Raw genomic sequence first — 19,775 nt, 5'->3', positions numbered from 1 at the left:
TTTTAATTATGTCTCTTTTTGTCAGTGGAGAGCAGGGATGTGATGAGTCTGACGATAGACATGGCACTGCTGTGAAAAGATGGATCCTCAAGACCACGACGAAGCCCTAATTAAACTGGGGTGTAGGGAGACAGAGTAGTGGGAAGAGAAGAACAAGACCTTCACAGTTACCTTCACCCCTAATCTGATACGTTATTTTCCTGAGGTTTCCAGAATAAAACTTTCCTTGGACGATGTCTTGATGAGGACAGGGGATAGCAGGCCTCCCATGAACTATCCTAAACCTTCCCCTCCGGGACTCCGAGAGCTCGGAAACCACTCTTCCTTTCCTGAATGGGTGCTTGGAATTTAACTTTTGAAACACAATGTTTGGATTAAGTGAAGGTTCACTCAAAACATAAATGTAAGGGTAACTTCATCCCCACCTTGGAATAAAGGAAGCAGGTCTAGTACTCTAATCCTGTCGCTGCAGTCACATGTTTTTTTTCACCTCACATGACCCAATTAGACATCCATCGGTTGCTGGTAGCTGTTATTGGCTTGGGTTCACTTTACACCGTTGCGCTACACAAACTGCATAACTATAAAAAGTACTCGCAAAACCGATCCAGATGACCACAGCTTAATATGTGCAAGACAAATTAAAGGACTTATTGTAATTAATTGACACTTGGTAAGAGCAAGTGCTGGTGCTCCCCGTGTGACTGAAGCTAATTAGTTTGCTTAAGTTACGAGCTGATACAGGCTGTTAATTCACAAGTCATCCTCACTGGACATCCCTACAATTTATGATATGTTTCTTCAGGTAGATCTTTGTATACACTTATATATAATAGTATACACAGGACAGAACAGGAAAGATTGAAACATACATTTCTACTCCGTCTTGACAAGGAACATATACCTGAAAGGAGTCATGTGTTCCTTGCTCACGCTGGCAGTCATGACACTTCCTCATTTTTTCTCTGAAGCGAAACCCCGCTTAACTCTGCTCCACTCTCCCCATCTCCTGCTTGTGTAATTAGCCAACTCTCGCTGAAAATGAATGACTTCTCACCACATTTCTGCACTGTGTGTCTGGCAGCGTGAATGCTGGGCACTCTCCTTAAAGAAACATGACAGGGTAAGCATGATTCGCGCACTGATTATCTCCGCGTTACTATTCACACTCAGATATATAACAACTCTGAATTTTCAAATGGTGTGTGTGTGTGTGTGTGTGTGTGTGTGTGTGTGTGTGTGTGTGTGTGTGTGTGTGTGTGCATGCTACGAGCGGTGTTAATGAAAGGTGAAGCCCTCCAGAAGCAATCAACAGTGAAGTCAAAGGGAACCTGGGAGGAAACACACATGCAATTGTCAGAATGGAAGATTCTTAAAGACTAAAGCATGCTAGTACTAAATGCTTTAAAAATATGCTCAGTAATTTTCCTGCTGACCTCTCTAGTAAATGTATATTATAGTACAATTATACTCTATACTATGTTTTTCAGTGTCATTCAATGCTTAATCAAATATACTCACTATTGAACTTATTATTGTAATTGTGATGACTGTGTTCTATTTCTCACTGAATGTGGCATACATGATTAACTCTGAAAAGGTTTGTGCAGTCTGTCTCTGCTCTGCCTTAATTCTTGGCACACCTGTATTTCTGGCCATCTCTGGACCCATGTTGTACAATTGTAGAGAAGGACTGCGTTGTCTTGTTCTGGAGACCTCTGGTCTTACCTGACCACACAAATGGTTAAACACCAACACAATTATTGCTGTACCACACACACTGGTGGACACAATTTCTGCTAGTCTGCCTTGAAGTTATGATTAAAATGCCCTTTTTCAGTTTCTGTGCATGCGTGTGTGTGCATGTGTGTGTGTGTGTGTGTGTGTGTGTGTGTGTGTGTGTGTGTGTGTGTGTGAGAGAGAGAGAGAAAGAAAGAAAGAGAGATGGGTGGGGTATTTATAGGTTCTGCAAATATCAGCCACTATATTTATAGAGTGCAGTTTGAATGTAGTTTCTCTGCACACACATATATACTTTCATAGGAGTGTTAATGATGGCCAGGAGAATGTCCTTAGTGCTTTGAAATATTCTCCATGGATGATGTTAGAGACTATAGTGGATGAGAGTGTAACACTGCACCTGGAGAGCTCTCTCTCTGTCTCTCTCTCTCTCTCTCTCTCTCTCTTGCACACGCACACACACACACACGCTTTGCCTCTTAGATCTCTGTCTCACACACACACACACACACACATATCTTCTCTCTGTAAATTGGAGAGGAAGATAGCAGCATTTTCCCTAAACTAAGCCAGGCAGATCCGCTACCTCCTAATGCACAGGACAGCACCCCCCACCCACCCACACACACACACACACACACCCACACACACACATACAAACACACACACACATACATACACATGCATCCTAGGTCTCACTAACATGATATATGCATAATTATGTGAAAGCAGAGTAGCTTAGTTCTTTACTCAGAGGCTCTTTTCCTTTCATGAGGAGGAAAGTGTTGGATCAGCCCGTCATCTGTGAGGGCGAGAGGCAGCTTGGCTAAGGACTGACGACTGTTACTCTGTGCGCCTTGCTATTGTCCACAAAAGAGCTTAATATCTGAGGTTTAATTCAGACTCTTGTTTCTTTTCACTCTATCTGCTGATATCTCAGTAGAAAGTCATCGCTCATAAATTGCATGTATTAAATTATAAAACGTCCATTTAGATTATTAATATAATGACTTTGAAATAGTAGCTTTTTTTCATCTCTGAAATCACGAGGACATTTTTTTTCTTCCCTCTACTTGTATGTGGACATTTGAAACTGAGGCATTTAAAAGGACTTTTGGGATGTACAAAATATGACTCCCAGTCTCAAAGAGAATAGAGTGAAGACTAGGGGGTCCATTTCTTGATGGTTAGATTGCCCATGTATGTATAATTTTGCATAATTTTTTTACAATACATTAAAGGGACAATCTTTTCTGTTCAGGGTTTAACTAGTTCATGTTCTATAGTTCTGTTAAATCCCAAAATTTGAATGTACCTACAGCATAACTAATGACTACATGTATTTCCTGTAATTGCTTTTTGCATTGGAACCCCATTTATGTATTTCAGTGAACAGGATAAAATCTTTTTATTTCACTTCCTGCAGAAGGACATTTTTGTCCTTGTTTTAATCTCTTTATTTCGTCTTATGGAATTACTGGTCACTTTGGTCCTCTGCTTTGACCAGTTCAACGGCTCTTCACACCACCAGCACCAACATGTCCAGTGGTAGATCCAAGACGCTTCCATTTCCACCGTGTTGTCCAGAGCTTTTCCTAGTGCTGAACCCAAGGCCCCCGAGTGAGTTTTAGGAATCCTGGTTCCTGTTCATGTTCAGAAATAGCAAGCCTGTGAGTAGGGCCCGTTAACAAGCACCTTGTGTTCTCGCCATACCTTTAAATTCCAAGCTTTTTTTTTTTTTTACTTTTTTTGCATTTCTCCTCTGGATTCTCACAACAAATAACCAACACAGAAATGCACTCGATAATAGGATTCAATCCAATTTAATGCTTGTGCAGTTCGCTTACACCCTGATGATGTAATCTCTTGCCCACTCTACCGCTAAACCTGGCAATAAATAAGCTGCCAGGGAGAATTTGGGAATTGTTGCAAATTAGATGCAGTGATTCAAGAAGCTGTTGGTTGTGTGCGACCAGAGCAATGCATATTTCTTTTTAATTTTTCTGGGGAAGAAGCAGAAGAACAGCAAAAGCTGGAAAGGAGTAGCTCATAATGCAGTGTTCATCGTGTCAGATCACCCATCCTCCAACGGACATCCATACTTATCTCTGTTGTGAACACAAGCTACCTACTCTAGCCCTAAGGCGATTTCATAGCTCGTTGGATCCGATATAGTTTTGTGAAGTTGTGTGTATTTTAACTCCGTGTTTTATTGCTTTTGGCACATGTGAAGGATCCTTTTACGATGGCGTGTACACTACAATGCGGATGTCTGTCCGTCTGTCCGTCCATCCTTGGCTATAGCATGCCTTGCTCTCGGCTAATCCCATATTTAGACCGGAACAGTCCGTTTGGACTGAGATTACTATGAGAACAGGCAATATTGGAAAGTGTATGCATCTTGCAAATGGTTTCACTTTTCTTTTATTAATCATTTTCCCTTTCAGCATGTTAAAGAATTGTGAAGTTTGTGCCATTGTAACTGACAAAAGCTATCATAACCAACAGCCTATCACAGCAAAGCCATTGCAGTGGACACAGTCCAATACAGAACTGGTGTAAGGGCCCAGCTCTGCATCCATTTGAGAGTTTTGCTTTGCTTTGTTCAGATTTGGTGCTAAAAACATGCACTTGCTCTTCTTCTTATTACACCAGAGAAAATCAATTCTTTATATCCTCCAATCTGTGTAGGGTATTGGAACTTCTTACCCTCCCCCCCCCAGGGCTCCTTCTGAGTCATCTGGAAGACAAATCCCACTATGTATCATCTTTGCCAGCATCAAGGCAATCAGAAGTCATTTAAAAACAAGTATCCAGATACAAAACTTTGTGACTTAAGAGAGTGAAAAGCTATTTTACCAGAAGCTGAGTCTCAGAGTTTCTACAGGACTAACCCTAATTTGAGATTGTCTGCGGGAGTAACTGATTTCCAGGTTGATAGGTATCAGAGAATGCAGAGGCTTTGTTCCTGTTTCATTTTCAGAGGGTTTCCTACATTTCTTTAGTTTTAGTAGTGAACTTTGTCTGAACAACTCAAGATTGACCTTATGCCCAGGAGCAGAAATATGTCTCAAAACACAGAAGTGGACATTTGCAACAGTGTTTGGGCAGCTGGCCAATTAACCTGTTTCATGAAATACCAGGTGATATGTTCAGTTTCAGAGACCCAGTCGGATAGGAGGGGCCTCCATGACCAGACTTGAGGAACTAATAATGGGACATGGTTTAATGTGCAAAATAACTGTTCGTCAGTATAGTATGAGCTGTTCAAGTTGTGGATGAGAGATATGATGAAAAACTAGCCATTAGTTTTGTGTCGACATGAATATATACAATATTGGACCAAACACTGTATACACCCCATTATGATATGACACATGTTCAATGACAATAAGGTTTAATACATCATTTATGGTTTATATGATTTTGATCTGTCAGTTAGGAGTTAGACCAGAAAGCTGAGGACTTTTCTAGTTTTATTCTGTACCAGGTATTGTTCTGCTATTAAGTCACCTTCAGTTCTTTGCTATTATATTTGTAGTGTAGTTTTCCTTTTATGAAAAGCCCCTCTCAAAATTAGGCAGCACTGATCTCTTGAGAGCAGCAGGAATGAGATGCAAGCCAAATGTAAAATAAAGTTTTATTAGCAATTTGCAAAACAAAGTAGCAAACCCATCTACTGTTCTTATTTGGTGTTCAAATACAGTACATGCACTGTAGTAGTTAGCTTTGAGGTATGGTCTTAACAGGTAAGAAGAACAAGAGCACTGGGATGATTGAGTTATGTCTTTAGTCAAAAATGTGCAAGCAAAGTTACATGTGTGACTCCACTGCAATTGAAGTGGCAAAAATGGTCAAATTTGCCATGCTACATCCCCAGATATTGTCAAGAACAGGGCACAGTGTGAGCACAGTGTGAGCACATAATTAAACACTAAACACAAAATCAAACACTAAACACAATCAAACACTAGACTCAATACTTCATCAAACACTTCAAAAAAAACCATGACAAAACAAGCAGTCATATTCAGGAACCCTAACCATAGTGAAGCACAGCTGGTGAAGTGGCAAGCCATGTTGAGTGAATGAATGGATCCCGGCCCAGGGAAGTCTGGAAGAAGTGCCAAATCAACAGAAAGAACAAAGTGGACCAATGTCAAACATGCATGGCACTACATCACTCTGAGTAAGAAACCACGTCCTGCTACATTAGACCCTACACTCCAAACCAATGGAGTGTGGCATTTATTTGATTTTCTAGCATGTCTAATCACCAAAAGAGTCCTACAACAGAGTGCATGCACCTGTTTTCTAGGACAACCGTTATAGCAACCTTGTGGAAAATAGTGGAAATTGAGATGGGCAAACCTACAGAAAAGTACTAGAGTTGTCCTAGTGATCTAATGAAAGAGAATCTTCCCCAAACACTGACGCCCATGTGTTCACACTACTAGAGACACAAACAATGAAGAAATATAAATGTAGAATACCCAAAAGCTGCAAACTATGTTGAGCGGAAAATGAAAACAGTCCCATGCCAACTGCTGAAATGTGCATGTTATCTTCCATTTGGTGCTGTCTGTCACCTCAGACTGCCAGAGTGCACCTTAAACAAGAGATTAATGATGTCAGATCTACAATGCATACATCTTCAAAAGCAAGTACATGAAGGCATTGCTCTGCCCACACCATACCCTCCTTCAACTCACAAGTCAGGCATAACATTGATTACAAACAAACAAACAAACAAACAAACACACAAGCACATAACTTTCACACAATGTAACATGATGTAGACACTGATCACATATAGAATCATGAGCAGTTCACTTCTTTCAGGATTTAAATCAAGTCACCTAAACAATGGAGAGTTTGACACTAAATAACGAATACTATCCTACGCTAACAATACAATTATCTTCATAGTAACAATACTATTACCCTCATAGTAACAATACTATTACCATCATAGTAACAATACTATTACCGTCATAGTAACAATACTATTACCTTCATAGTAACAATACTATTACCTTCATAGTAACAATACTATTACCGTCATAGTAACAATACTATTACCTTCATAGTAACAATACTATTACCGTCATAGTAACAATACTATTACGTTCATAGTAGCAGTACTATTACCTTCATAGTAACAATACTATTACTTTCATAGTAACAATACTATTACCTTCATAGTAACAATACTATTACCGTCATAGTAACAATACTATTACCTTCCACTCTCCCCACACTTACCTCATCATTTCCTTTAGCTTTGGTTGCCTTTTACTTTCCTCTTCATTTTATTTTTCCCAGATTTTGTTTTCCTTGTTGGTTCTTACTGTATCTGAGAAAGCACAGCAGCAGTGATTTATAGATTCAAGATAGCCTGTTTTCCTTGTGCTTGCTGGAGATTTCCTAGAAAATCAATTGCATAATTCAAGATAGCCCCCCCTCTGTCTCACATTTTAATATCCAGCAAGGCCCGGCTGGAGTACAACTGCAAATATCCAACATGTCAACGAAGAGTCGGGTTCAACCAAGTCCCACAGGCACTTTACAAGCTTTACCAGTGCAGTTATCAAATGCATTATTTACCAGTGGCATTATCAAATGCATTCTGGGAACCAGGGTAAAGAAAATCCATTTAAAGATGCATTGTATGACGCTGAATAAACTTTGGTCTTTTAGGCAGCAGAAGCTTCTAGATCGTTCTGGAAGAAGAGTGAAAGCACTGTCCAGCTTGACCATTGTAATATATGTTAAAACTGTATGCACAATTTACACAAGACCACAAAAAACCTGCTGAGTTTATTCCCTGTCCTGTTATTTAATGCATTCTCTATGCTCTATCCTCTACACATTCCTCAGCATACGGAGAGAAGAAAATTACAGTATTTCATTCTATCTCTCTCTCTCTTTCTCTCTCTCTCTCCATCTTTCTCTTCTAGAATCATCTATTTTTCCATTACGTTAGCTGCACACACACACAACAGCAAAATTTAACTATGTTTGTGGGTTTGAAATGAGAATTATAATTATAAATGGGCATAGTGCCGATTACCCATAAATCAAGTCCTATTGAAGTTATAAGAAAAAAATTACAGTGGGTTTCTGTTTAAACAGTAGGTGGTTAAATAACAATTATAACAAAATCATGATGTTTTCAAGCGGTTTCTTTTTTCTTTGATTCATACTGTGCTTTCCACCATTACAAGCTAACGGCACAAGGGGTTCTCCATTTAGAGGTTTTGTCTGTTAGAACAGCAGCATGTTATAATGCTGTGCCTTAAGTAATACTTAAGTACTATTGACGTTATTGTACTGGACTGCATTGTAAAGTGTTACCTGTTAGAGCTACACAAAGAGCCTACTTTTATTTACTTGAATTTCAATTCAGCAGTTCTGATTTGCTCTATTTAAATAATTTATAACTCCTGAGGAATAAAAGATAAAACGCATATGGACACTGAAGTAATGAGGCAGTAGTGGTGTTCTGCATTCTACTGCTGGGAACATGTTATTTTTTTTATATTGGGTTGTTCCCTTTAGGTCAGTCAGGCAACATGTCCATCTTTGGTCCAGGGAGACCAGAGTCCATCACATTTTCTGTGGGCTGCCTTCTTGAACACTCATCATGTGATTGTCAGATTTGTTGAGCAGGTTCACTCAGGGAAATCACTAAAGTGTGCATGACTGTGGCCTTCCAAGCCCCCATTTGGGCATGCTGTGACTATTAACTCACATCTCCGGCATCGCGTACAGAAGTCCATCTGAACATTTTGTGAGTTTTCTATTCCAAAGGTTTTAATAGATAAGCTTCTTGAGAGGACCTTTCTCACAGTAAACATTTTAGTAAGTTTGACAACCCAATGATATACCCTAGTAGTCTGACCTCCTAAACTGCCTAAAATTAAAGTGAATGTAAAGAGTGCACCAAGAAGAATGCTTTTGGCTATAAAAAGATGCAGGCTTCCCATAATTCTTTGCATGAGTACTTGATATAGCTAGGAAGAAAAAAATCCAAAGCTAATAAATCATTAAACAATTCATTATATTGTGCATTTTAATGTTTTAATGGTTTTAGGGTGTGCGTTTGTGTGTGTGTGTGTGTGTGTGTGTGTGTGTGTGTGTGTGTGTGTGTGTGAGAGAGAGAGAGAGAGAGAGAGAGAGAGAGAGATTTAGTACGAGTTGCTAAGGGGCCAGTAGAAAATACGAACATCCGGTCTTAGTGATCTCATGCTGGAGTAACAGTCATAAACCATTCCAAGGGAGCAAGTGACCTGTCCCACACAATCTGTTTCCACATGAGTGTTTAATGATCTGTATCACCTGTCTGCTCTCAGGCCCATCAGATTATTGCTTTCTTTGCTTCAAACCGAGGAGAAATAAGCCTCTTTACCATCTAATGAGAGGTCTCATTATCCTGACATTTTTATTTTAGATGTCACTGCAGTGTGTTTAAAGAGGAATGTGGGCTCTCGGCAGCTTCCCATATTGCCGTGGTAACACGCTAATGAAAGCTGGCTGAGGGGTCCCGTCTGGCTCGCACTCTGCGCTCTGGCACCTACAGCATCCGCAGCCACTCAGAGACTAAACTCCCCCTGAACAACTGGCTCTCCCTTTGGACTTGCTCCCTGTTGGTTTTCTTGAGTGCATTTTAAAAGCAACATGTTTTTTTATATGGTATCTAACATGGCGGAGCCTGATGCAAATCTTAGTCTTGCCGTTAATGTACATCAGCACTACGATGCTGTCTGTAGGGTTGCAGCAGCATGGGGAAGATGATTTGTTATGCCTGACAGTCGTGGTGCAAAGGTACAAAACAGGATGTAAAGCACCAGTGAAAGTGTAGAGCAGAAATACCTGCAACTTGTCATAAAGGAAACCTGTTCGGTTCTGGAGTTTCATATTTGAATGACTCAAAAAAAAAAAAGAAAAAAGTATGTAACATGTTTATGGAAAATACGAGCAGAACTGCTCCTAATACAAAGCATAATAGGGCGTGCAAGGTGTCTGACGTACAAAACTTCGTATTGTGAAAAGAAGTGAAAAATGAATCTCAGACCACACTGATTGTTGTTTTATCATGCATGAGGTCAGTGATATACAACATTACCATGAAACCAGTTTTTCACTCTGCACCAACTTTCTCATACATTCTGTAAGCATTTGAGCAGTGACACCCCCCCCCCCCACACACACACACACACAGAGAATGAATATAGATAAATATAGCAGTATTTTATATATATGTTGATGTCAAAGTTTACATTTTAGTCTCAGTGTTTACAGCTACAGGCCATTTTACTTGTGAAATTGTTTTTAGCAATGATAATGACAATTAGATAAGAACTATTTGCATGTTTGCCAAAATAATATACTAAAAAGCATATTGTGATGATACAATGCACTTCAAAAAAAAGTATGTTTAAGGGATTCTAGACACTCTGTGTACATGGTCTTGATGTTCTGTATAGACTGTCCTATAGTTCTTATTGGTCTGTATAGTCAAGCGGGTTTTGTAAACTGTCCTGTTTGTTCGTATTGGTCTGTATAGGCATGTGGGTTATGTAGACTGTCCTATAGTTCTTATTGGTCTGTATAGTCATGTGGGTTATGTAGACTGTCCTGTTTGTTCCTATTGGTCTGTATAGTCATGTGAGTTATGTAGACTGTCCTATAGTTCTTATTAGTCAGTATAGTCATGTGGGTAATGTAGACTGTCCTATAGTTCTTATTGGTCTGTATAGTCATGTGGGTTATGTAGACTGTCAAATTAGCTAGTGTTTTCTCTGAACCTTTTGTTATTCATGATTGTGTCTGGATACATGATGTAAACGACATCCACTGCAACTATGAAGTCATTACTTTCTCTATCTCTCTCTGTCTTTCTCTGGTAATGCCACATTAGGTCAACAGTTCTAGCTTTGGCACAATAATAAACAAATTATGGTGTTTACACATCTGCTGTGCAGTAGTTTAGAGGCTAAATCCAGTGCACCCTTGTGATTGGGGGAAAAACGGTTAGCAAAAGTACAGGTGACAAAACCTTCCATCAGCTTCATATCATTTTATTCTGGGGGGAAACAAAACTCACATAAAGCGGTATAATGTATATTCTACATTCAACAAATATACATAAACTACCTCCCCCAAAAAACAAACAAACAAAAAAAAAAAAACCATGAGACTTGCTGTAGCTCGCTGGTGCTTGAAGCCATGGAAGAACATCCGAGGGGACTCTACTGTTCTGTGCTACAGACACCTGAAGACATTCAGTGACAACTGGCACATTAAATATGGATATAGTTGTAAATAAAAAGAAATAAATACCTGTAGCATTACACTGGTATTGTACAACAATCGCGTCTGAAGCCTCTAGTCTCCCCACAGCGCCCACCGAAATGTTTGGGTGACATTGACAGATTAGTTCTGGCTTGTGTCTGCCCTGTCCTCTTAACAAGGACATCATTTCTGACATTATCCAACCATGTCTAAGTACAGGGTTTTTGGGGTTTTTTTTCACAGGGGAAAAAAAGAAACATTCATAATACTTGTAGTATTGCTGCTTGATTAATTTACAGTAAGAACAAAGGAAATCCAGGGCGCTTGCTAAGATGATTTCTTCATTTCCTCTAGTCTGAAAGACAGTCAATCTTCAAAATAAACGCAGGAAACAATGATTTGAAGTTAGGCTTAGGTGCCTTGTCCTGAGGACCTAACAGAGAGTGTAAGTCAGCGGGTTGCTTACTTCTTAAACAAATCCTCATGTATGACTAGGCCTGGGAAATATAAAACCCTGAGAATAACAGTCCATAAAAATCGACTGCATTAGTAGAGAGCACACCGTTCACAGTTTATTATCCAGCCTACTTCGATATAGAATTAATGGGATATTGTAGAAACAATTCTTGTTGGATTTCATACTACTGAAGTCATAAGAAATACCAAAGGCACTAAATCCACCCCAAAGTTAATGGGTCAAATTGTGCACATTCTTAGAAACTGGCAGCTGTGAGATTGTGATGCATTATCGGTTTATTTTGTATTTTACATTGATTTTGACATAACACCTTCAAGTCTAAAAAACTGTACGATTATAATGAAGCAGGTTTTACTTTTCGGGGCTTTAAATTCAGCCCCTACCCCCCACCTCTCTCCTTCTGCCATCAATGCTGGAAGTCCTTCTATTTTCTGTTCAGCTATAGGACTTTCCTATATTCCAGCACCCAGATCGTAACACCACGCCCTTGTAAACACATGTATGTCCCCGTAAAAGGTGACACCCAGGCAAATACAAATACCAAGCTTGGTGAAAAAGTTAATAATCTATCTGTCATGTCACATATCCTGTTCAATAGATTATGAAATAATTTAATCATGGTTGGCTTGGCATGGACTATTATACCTTTGAGGGATGTTGTTAAGTCTTCATCTTTATTGCTTCCACTTAATCTTTTTTGCTCTCCTCCCTTCAGTAAGGCCGAGATGCCCCCCTCTACCCTAACAACCTTAGGCAGAAGCAGCCGCATCACAGGCAAGTGGGTGCAGCCTCCACGGGAGGCTTCACCTGCATCACCACCAAGCATCCATCCCTCAAGGTACAGATTCACAGCAATGAAACCAGGCAAACCTAATTACGTGACGAGATCAACGGCCCTCTGCACACGCCCCGCGCTGCCAGAGCAGGTAAATCCAATAGCAGGAGTGCAATATCTGAGAAGGATGGCACCATTATTTTTCATTAGTGTTCCTCCACGAGGAACACCACCAAAAATCCCCACCCTTCCGCTAAGAGCTGTTGTCCATGGACAATCTGATTACAGCTGCTTAGCTCGCGCTTCCTTTGCTTCCAAATGTTGCCTTTGGAAATGTTTTGATGAGGAGACTGAATCACCCATTCAGGTGCGCAAGTAAATATCATTCTGTGAGTATTGTTATCCATGCACCATGCCACACTGACACAATATGGAGCCATCGCTTCATCACCCTTGTACTTTGACACTTGAATTTATTTTTACAGTTCATGCTAGAAAATTGCTTAAATGTTTGCCTAAATGTCAGTAATTTTTTTTAAAGTAATATTTGCCGTTAGGATTATTGCACAGTAACACACAGCAGATGTAACAAAGGGCATTTCTCACCCAAGCCGGATTTGTGTTTCTTGACGTAGCACTTTGGATTCACCAGTCAGTTCAGGTTTTTGGGCAGTTCCAGTGCCTGAGCCACATCTGCATCTAGCCATTAAGATCACTGAATACTCCATACCATGTGTAGTGGCTGTTGGAGTGGACTGCAAATGTGGTTCCTGAAAATTCGGGTGAGAAACACTGCAATACAAAACTCAATTTTCTGCATGTGTAGTAAAATATTTATCTGAAGTTTGACTAGAATGCACAATTGTTCCTGGCTGAAAGTGCAGCCTTAGTTTAAACAGAAAGCTCCACATAATACTTGACTGCCAACTGACACATCGTGTTAAAACTCTTTCCAACCCACCCACCAAGTTCAATTCTGGTTCCAAATATTTACAGTGCAGGAAACTAAAGGTGATTGGCCATTTGTCATCTTGGTTTCTCGTTTCATTTGCCCACATTGGTTGTACCAATGAAGAGAAGCACATTTCCAATCCAACTGACCTGCACTGATGCCCCTTATAGAAAAATCACCTGCAAAACATTTAAATGCAAAAGGGCCTGCTTCATATATATATATATATATATATATATATATATATATATATATATATATATATATATATATATAACACTTATGGCATTTAAGTAACACGTTGCTACATTCTGACTAACCCATCTGACTTGACTGAACCCTTAAATGGAACATCATGGTCCGAATTATGCAAATATTCACAGATGCATTGCTAAGCTTCAAAGAAGCTCACAGACAGAGTGGTGGGCCTGTTTATGCTTACTCAGGAAGGGACATATGTGTGAATATGTGGATAGTGCCATCAGATATCACACATGATGAATAAATGTAGTTCTGCTCAGAGCGACAGGCTCGCTTAAGTGACCCACCGACGGGTTTATTAGTCACATTCAAAACTCCCATGAAAGTGCAGAACGGAAGTTGTTGTCACTGCTGCCTATGTGGACATGTGTGTAGCACCACTGGTCAAAATGCAAACCAAATTTCTGCAGAGCGTTATGATGCAAGTCATTGCCTTAAAACAGCTAACATATCCACAAAAGTTAACTAACATGGATTAGCTACTTGGCATGTTTGGAAGGACAGTTTGAGCCTGCTCAGCAAACTTATCATGCTGTGTTTTAATAAATTTGATGATTGTGTCAAAAGAATAAGTGAGCAGCAGACTGAAGGCAAAAGTCATTCTGCCAGTTCTGAACAAACACTAGACAAGGCATTGTTTTGATCATTCTAATCGAAATGCTTCTTTCTTCCATTGATTTTACCTCTCCTCTTACACAGTGTTCTCTTAACAGGCTAATCAAAGACTAAAGCATTTTTACAAAGAGGACTACCTGACAGTCTTCTGCTGTCATGTAATATAAAATAGACTGCCCTGACCAATCAATGCTATCTGCAGTAGAGCCCTAGAAGAGGGGTTTCATAAAAGAACATGAGGATATATAATGCATCTTCTCTATCTCTCTCTCTCTCTCTCTCTCTCTCTCTCTCTCTCTCTCATACACACACACACACACACACACACACAAACACACACAAGCACCACAGAAACATACATTTTAATAGAAAGACAAATATAGATATATTTATACTTTATCCAAGAACTTGGCTGCTACACTTGTCTACAGTTCTTTCTCTGGGCTATTCTATGAGCTCACCGTATTCAATAAATTATTAATACTTGATAGCTGGCTACTGTGAATCATTTACAAATATTAATAAAGCTTGTTCCAGAAACAAGTTTGGCTATGCATTTGTACCAGAGAGTTTTTAAAGTTTTATAATGTGGTTTATATTGATTCAATCAATTGTATAGTTTACAGTAATGGATAAACCTAATGGATGCACTTTTATTTTCATTTAAGAAAAACACAAAACATGTACACAATGGTTTAGACAGGAGGCCTTAGTTAGAACTACATATACCATACTGCACAATATTTGCCTCATTGGGTCATGTACCAAACAAGACTGGTAATCTATGCTAAAATTATTTTCTACTAGATTTCTGGGCTGGTGACTCCTACAAATAATTTTGACTGGTAGCTGTGATTGACATGGGACTCATACCTCATACTCATACTTCACCTTTAACCATAAATGCTACTGCCACAGGGCTGAGCAACTAAATACAAAACATGAGAATTTTACCTGCCCTGCACACCTGTTGCAATCGGTAATGCAATGTGCAATGTGACCCATTCAAAAGAGACTTCAGAGGACCTAAAAAAAAAAGGTGTTTAAGCTCACAAAACTGGAAAGATTTCCACTCGCAATGGAAAAGACATCTCTCATCAGTCAGGCAGTTTGTGTTTCCAAATGGAAGAAATTCCCACAGAGATTAGACACCTCCCCTAAAGAGCGGACCCTTTCAAGATCAGACCCCTCACCAATGACAAGGACACACTGCAGGACTCCTAAACATGTAGAAAAGAGTGTTAGGGGAAAAATGTATATGATATTGAAGACCACCTAGATATTACACTATTAAAACAATGTGCTGTGGACAGATGAGACAAAAGCTGAACTTCTGGCTCAGACTGAGCTTGTCTGTGAATATAGACACATATGCAATTTATTCCGGCTGCTCGAAATACCAGACTGCATCTCCAGCTCGCTGAGAATTTTAGCAAACTCTATTCTAAAAGGCCCATTGTGTCCACAAATTAGAAGTTAATAAGCACAATTAATTGCACAAAACAACAAGATAATCATCTTTGTTGTAGATGAAGGTCTACTGCAATAAACAGCTGGACAGATGTAGTGGTCAACACAACCCCCTGAAAGAAGATCATTCATTATGAGCACGCACACAATACCTAAAGATGATAGATGCTCTTTTCATCAAATGCACTCCACAATTGACTGAATTAAACACAGACAGCCCTTTTAATTTTCCCCTGAACTTATGATCTTCGAAACACCAAGGAGAAAAATGAATGGAGAGCAGACAGCTGTGGAGATGCGTGAAGGCTTTTGTTAAGAACTAAATGCCATTTGCTTGACTTCTTCGTGTGGCTCTATGATAAAAACAAAAATTAAGCGATGCTTTAATATGCTAAATGACTGGTAATTGCTTCCAAGAGGAGGGCATTTTAGGGCTGACTTTGTATTAATTAATTAAATGTAATTATTTGGGGTGTTGTGTAACTTCACAGGAGTCATTTGTATTTCATCGTTAGCTACCTGCTATGTGACATTGTCTTCCTGTATGGTGTGGTTGAAATGAATAGGGGAGTGGAGGGATGAATAAGAGATATGTAGTGCCATCAGGGAGGCCTCCCTTCTGCCTGAGACCTCTTCATGTGTCAATGCACAATCTGTGATCTCTTTGGCCTTTTTGGTCACTGTTGCATGGTTAAATGTTATGTGCTGATGGTACCTTCTGCTCTGTCTGTTTGTTTGTTTGTTGTTTGGTTGGTTGGCAGGTACGTTGGTCGGTCGGTTGGTTGGTTTATAACTAATCCTGCACCACAGTTGAGGATACTAAAAACAAAAAAAAACAAACAAAAAAAACCCCTTTAATTTTCCAATATAAACCACCCACAATTAAAATTCTCCACTAAAGCATCGCAGCCTCTACAATATACATAGAGTGTTTAGAAATATTGCCTTTCCCATGGAGGACACTCTTCCACACTCTTTCCCATTTCTAAATGTAAAAGTAATGAGATAGTCCACCTGTGACAGGAGACCTGCGAAGACCCGGAGAACATATCACCAGATAACACTTATATGTATGAGAATAAATGGATGGGTGGGTTTAGATTTAATTATCACTATATGAGCAAATGAGCTCACAGGTCAAATCATATTCATCACAGACAGGCCAAGTCAACACAGACAGGCTATGACTTCTTCATGGTTTTGATTTTGCCAGTGAAAATCAGAGGAATATTTCCACTGTCTGGAGACTTTACCATGTATCAGAGCAGACCACATGACTTGCTGGATTTGTCTAAGAGTGGGCAGGCTTCATGTGGTTCTTTTGAAAATAACAGAAAAGTAGCACAGCCTCTGCTATTATATGGCCTGTAAAGTTGACCCTCTAACTGAGGCTGAGTCAACACTAAGGATAAAGGATTCTGTAAGGAACCCTGGATGAACAGGTCTACTAAATGCTTTAAATATGAATATTATTAGTTTTCTTCCTTGACTGTAACCTCAGTTCCTTCTTGAGCAGCTATTACTTGCACTAGTACAAAATACAGACTTAATGAATTTCAGGTCAAGACATATTCCCAAGGACTTAAGTTTCATACTTTAACTTGTCTTTGTAAATTGTAAGTATGCATTATATGAAAGTTCTTAATGACACCTGTGCATCAGTTATACCTGCAGCAATGCTATTCGGAGTGCAGTGTTTTCAGAAGGTATATGTAGGGATTATATTTTATTTTTTTCAGCTACAGACGTGCTGCTGTTCTCCAGGCTTCATGCAAAGGTATTTACCCCTGCTGGGTGAAAAGCAGGTGGGCCTTAATGCAAGATTAGCAACAGGGGAGTCTCAGTCCAGAACTAGCAGACAGTAGCGACGTGCGTAAAGGTGAGGGCAGACTGGCGGAGGAACCCACTCTCCTGTCCCTCTCCTGACAACTGCAGAATGACAAAACCGTCTTTCACTGAACAAGGGCAAAGGACTCGAGGCACAGCACCAAAGGGAATAGTTATGCCAGTCACAATGACTCTATCACACTGCATTAGTTCAGGCTCTTAAATAACTTGTGTACTGAAATCCTGTCCCTCAAAGACTGCCAAGATCAATACCCCCACTGTGAATGAGATGTCTCGCCAGCTAGTGAGAACAGGCCAATGGGGGCTGCTTTAGGTAAACATGCCAAAGATGAACGTATCTCAGTTTAAGCTGTGAAATGCATTCTTTTGCCAAAGGACACCACGTGGAAACATAAAACCCATGAGCTCCATCTTTGTAGGGAAAGCAGGCATTTTAATTGTTACTAATACTTACAAAAACGTCACCTTGCTTCGGCCGTTTCCTGTGGTGTTTTGCTGTCTGAGGAGCGGAGCAGAACAAGCAAAGTGTATGTGAACCATGGATGAAGCGAATCTTTTTTCTGCCAGAATTCCAAGTGCACAGCAGACGTGTGAACGCCAAAGGATGATTTTCCTCCTGCTACAGCGCTGTAGCAGGCTTGCTGGAATGCGCACGCCCACGGCTGGGTTCTTCACCAGCCGCCACTAGTAATACGGGTGGCTCCCTCTTTCTCTGTTGTGTACACGGGAAGACTTGTGCACATTCGTCTGTGTGAGCGAGCATAGCGATGTTTGAGGAAGTGAAATTTAAAGATAGATAGTGAGATTGACTTGTTCCCTGCCTTCATCTGGTGGATGTCAGCAGTATTAAAGACCACTATGAAATCTTGGATATCTATATCAATATGTTGCCCACAAGGGGACATGCCTATTAATGACATTTGTTTTCACTGCCAGAAGCTCAAAAAGAAAGAACTGATCTACACTCTCAGAAATTTAGAACCTATTGCAATGAACCTTTTTATATATTTTATAAGTAATTTTATTATTATATATATTATATATACATGCACCTTTTTACTTACTGACAGTTCCTGTCAAACATTTATTTTTTCATATGAACACCTCCATGTGTGTGTGATACATGTACGTAATATGATTGCCATATTGAGGTAAGAGCACAAAAGCTTCTTCCCCTGAGATTACATTTGTAATTAACTGATGCCATTTGCTGAGAGTGCTGCAGCAGTAGAAGCAGAGTACAGTTGTCACAGGGTAGCAACGGAAGTTAAAACAAAAGAATAAAATATTTCAGAGACTATATCAGCAAGTGCAAGCTGACCTTTCCCACAATGCCTTTCCTTGTGGTTTCTAACAATGCACCCACTGTGGTCAGAAGACACATGGCAGCGTCTCGGTGGAGGATTATACCTGCCTCATTCCATCTGTTGTTCTTCTCACCACTGCTGGGACGAGCACGCCAGCATTTGTGAAGCTCTATGGTCTCCACTAGCAGAAGAGCAGTAGATACATCCTGAATGAGTGTCTTTGGCAACTCTGACTTTAAAGAGGGGCAGGTCTTGGCTCTGAATTGGAGTGCTTGTCTAATCCTGTGGGATGATTCAGGCACAAAGATATGAGAAGCTACGCCACAATAGCAGTGGGCAAGAGAGGACAGTGTATAAAACTTTACCTTTCATCTCTGCTCTTAGCCCTCTCTGTCACTCTTCTTACCCATCTTCCTCTCGTTGTCTGATTATATATTCTTCTCCATATGTTCTTACAGCTTTATTCCACTTCCGGTCTCCTCCAGCCTCTCCCTCACAATTTTGTTTCATCCTTAATGAAACATGAATGCTTCCAGCAGCTGCCGGCCTGAAGGGGCCCCGGCGAGAGGAAGATTCCGAAGGCCACCAGCCCTTCCTGTCCCCAAGAGAACAACGCTGGTCCTGAATTTGCCCAAGGACAATGAGAGCGAACCTGACGTGTGGGTCTGGAACATGAAAACAGCACAGAGGTGGTTAATGCTTTGCCTCTAGCAGTCATTACCACAAATATTAATGCTTAATAGACAGAGAGAAAGAAGCGACAGCACAATGTGCATATATATTGTTTGCGCATGTTGGCGTTTTGCTGGTGATTTAGGAAGGTGTCTCGGGTGAGTCCAAGCCCAAACACTCCACCAGCCTCTAGCAAGGTGTCAGCCCCAGTATTACAGCTCAATCACTTTTGTAAATATTCAAATGAACAGTGCTGCTTCAGGCCGGGTTGTTTATGAGCTACGCTTCTGGGGTTCCGCTCTTGAGTTAACACCGCTCTTATTATTGAACTGCACCGTGGCCCCACTTTATTTATTTATT

General features: G+C 40.1%; 1 long non-coding RNA gene across 1 annotated transcript; it reads right to left on the bottom strand.

Annotated features, from left to right (window-relative positions):
- Positions 1 to 5,427: 5,427 nt before the first annotated feature.
- Positions 5,428 to 18,060, bottom strand: LOC113586722 (uncharacterized). Its single transcript, XR_003411646.3, has 4 exons — positions 17,891 to 18,060; positions 7,006 to 7,096; positions 6,234 to 6,349; positions 5,428 to 5,854 (listed from the first exon to the last, which is right to left on the bottom strand). It is a non-coding gene; the product is annotated as an uncharacterized LOC113586722 (long non-coding RNA).
- Between the last annotated feature and the right edge of the window lie 1,715 nt (positions 18,061 to 19,775).

This window comes from Electrophorus electricus, chromosome 16, assembly GCF_041902795.1.
Source record: "Electrophorus electricus isolate QZ-2024a chromosome 16, ASM4190279v1, whole genome shotgun sequence".
NCBI lineage: Eukaryota > Metazoa > Chordata > Actinopteri > Gymnotiformes > Gymnotidae > Electrophorus > Electrophorus electricus.
Note: the sequence above shows the minus strand (reverse complement) of the source record. Positions and strands in the feature narration are given on the sequence as shown.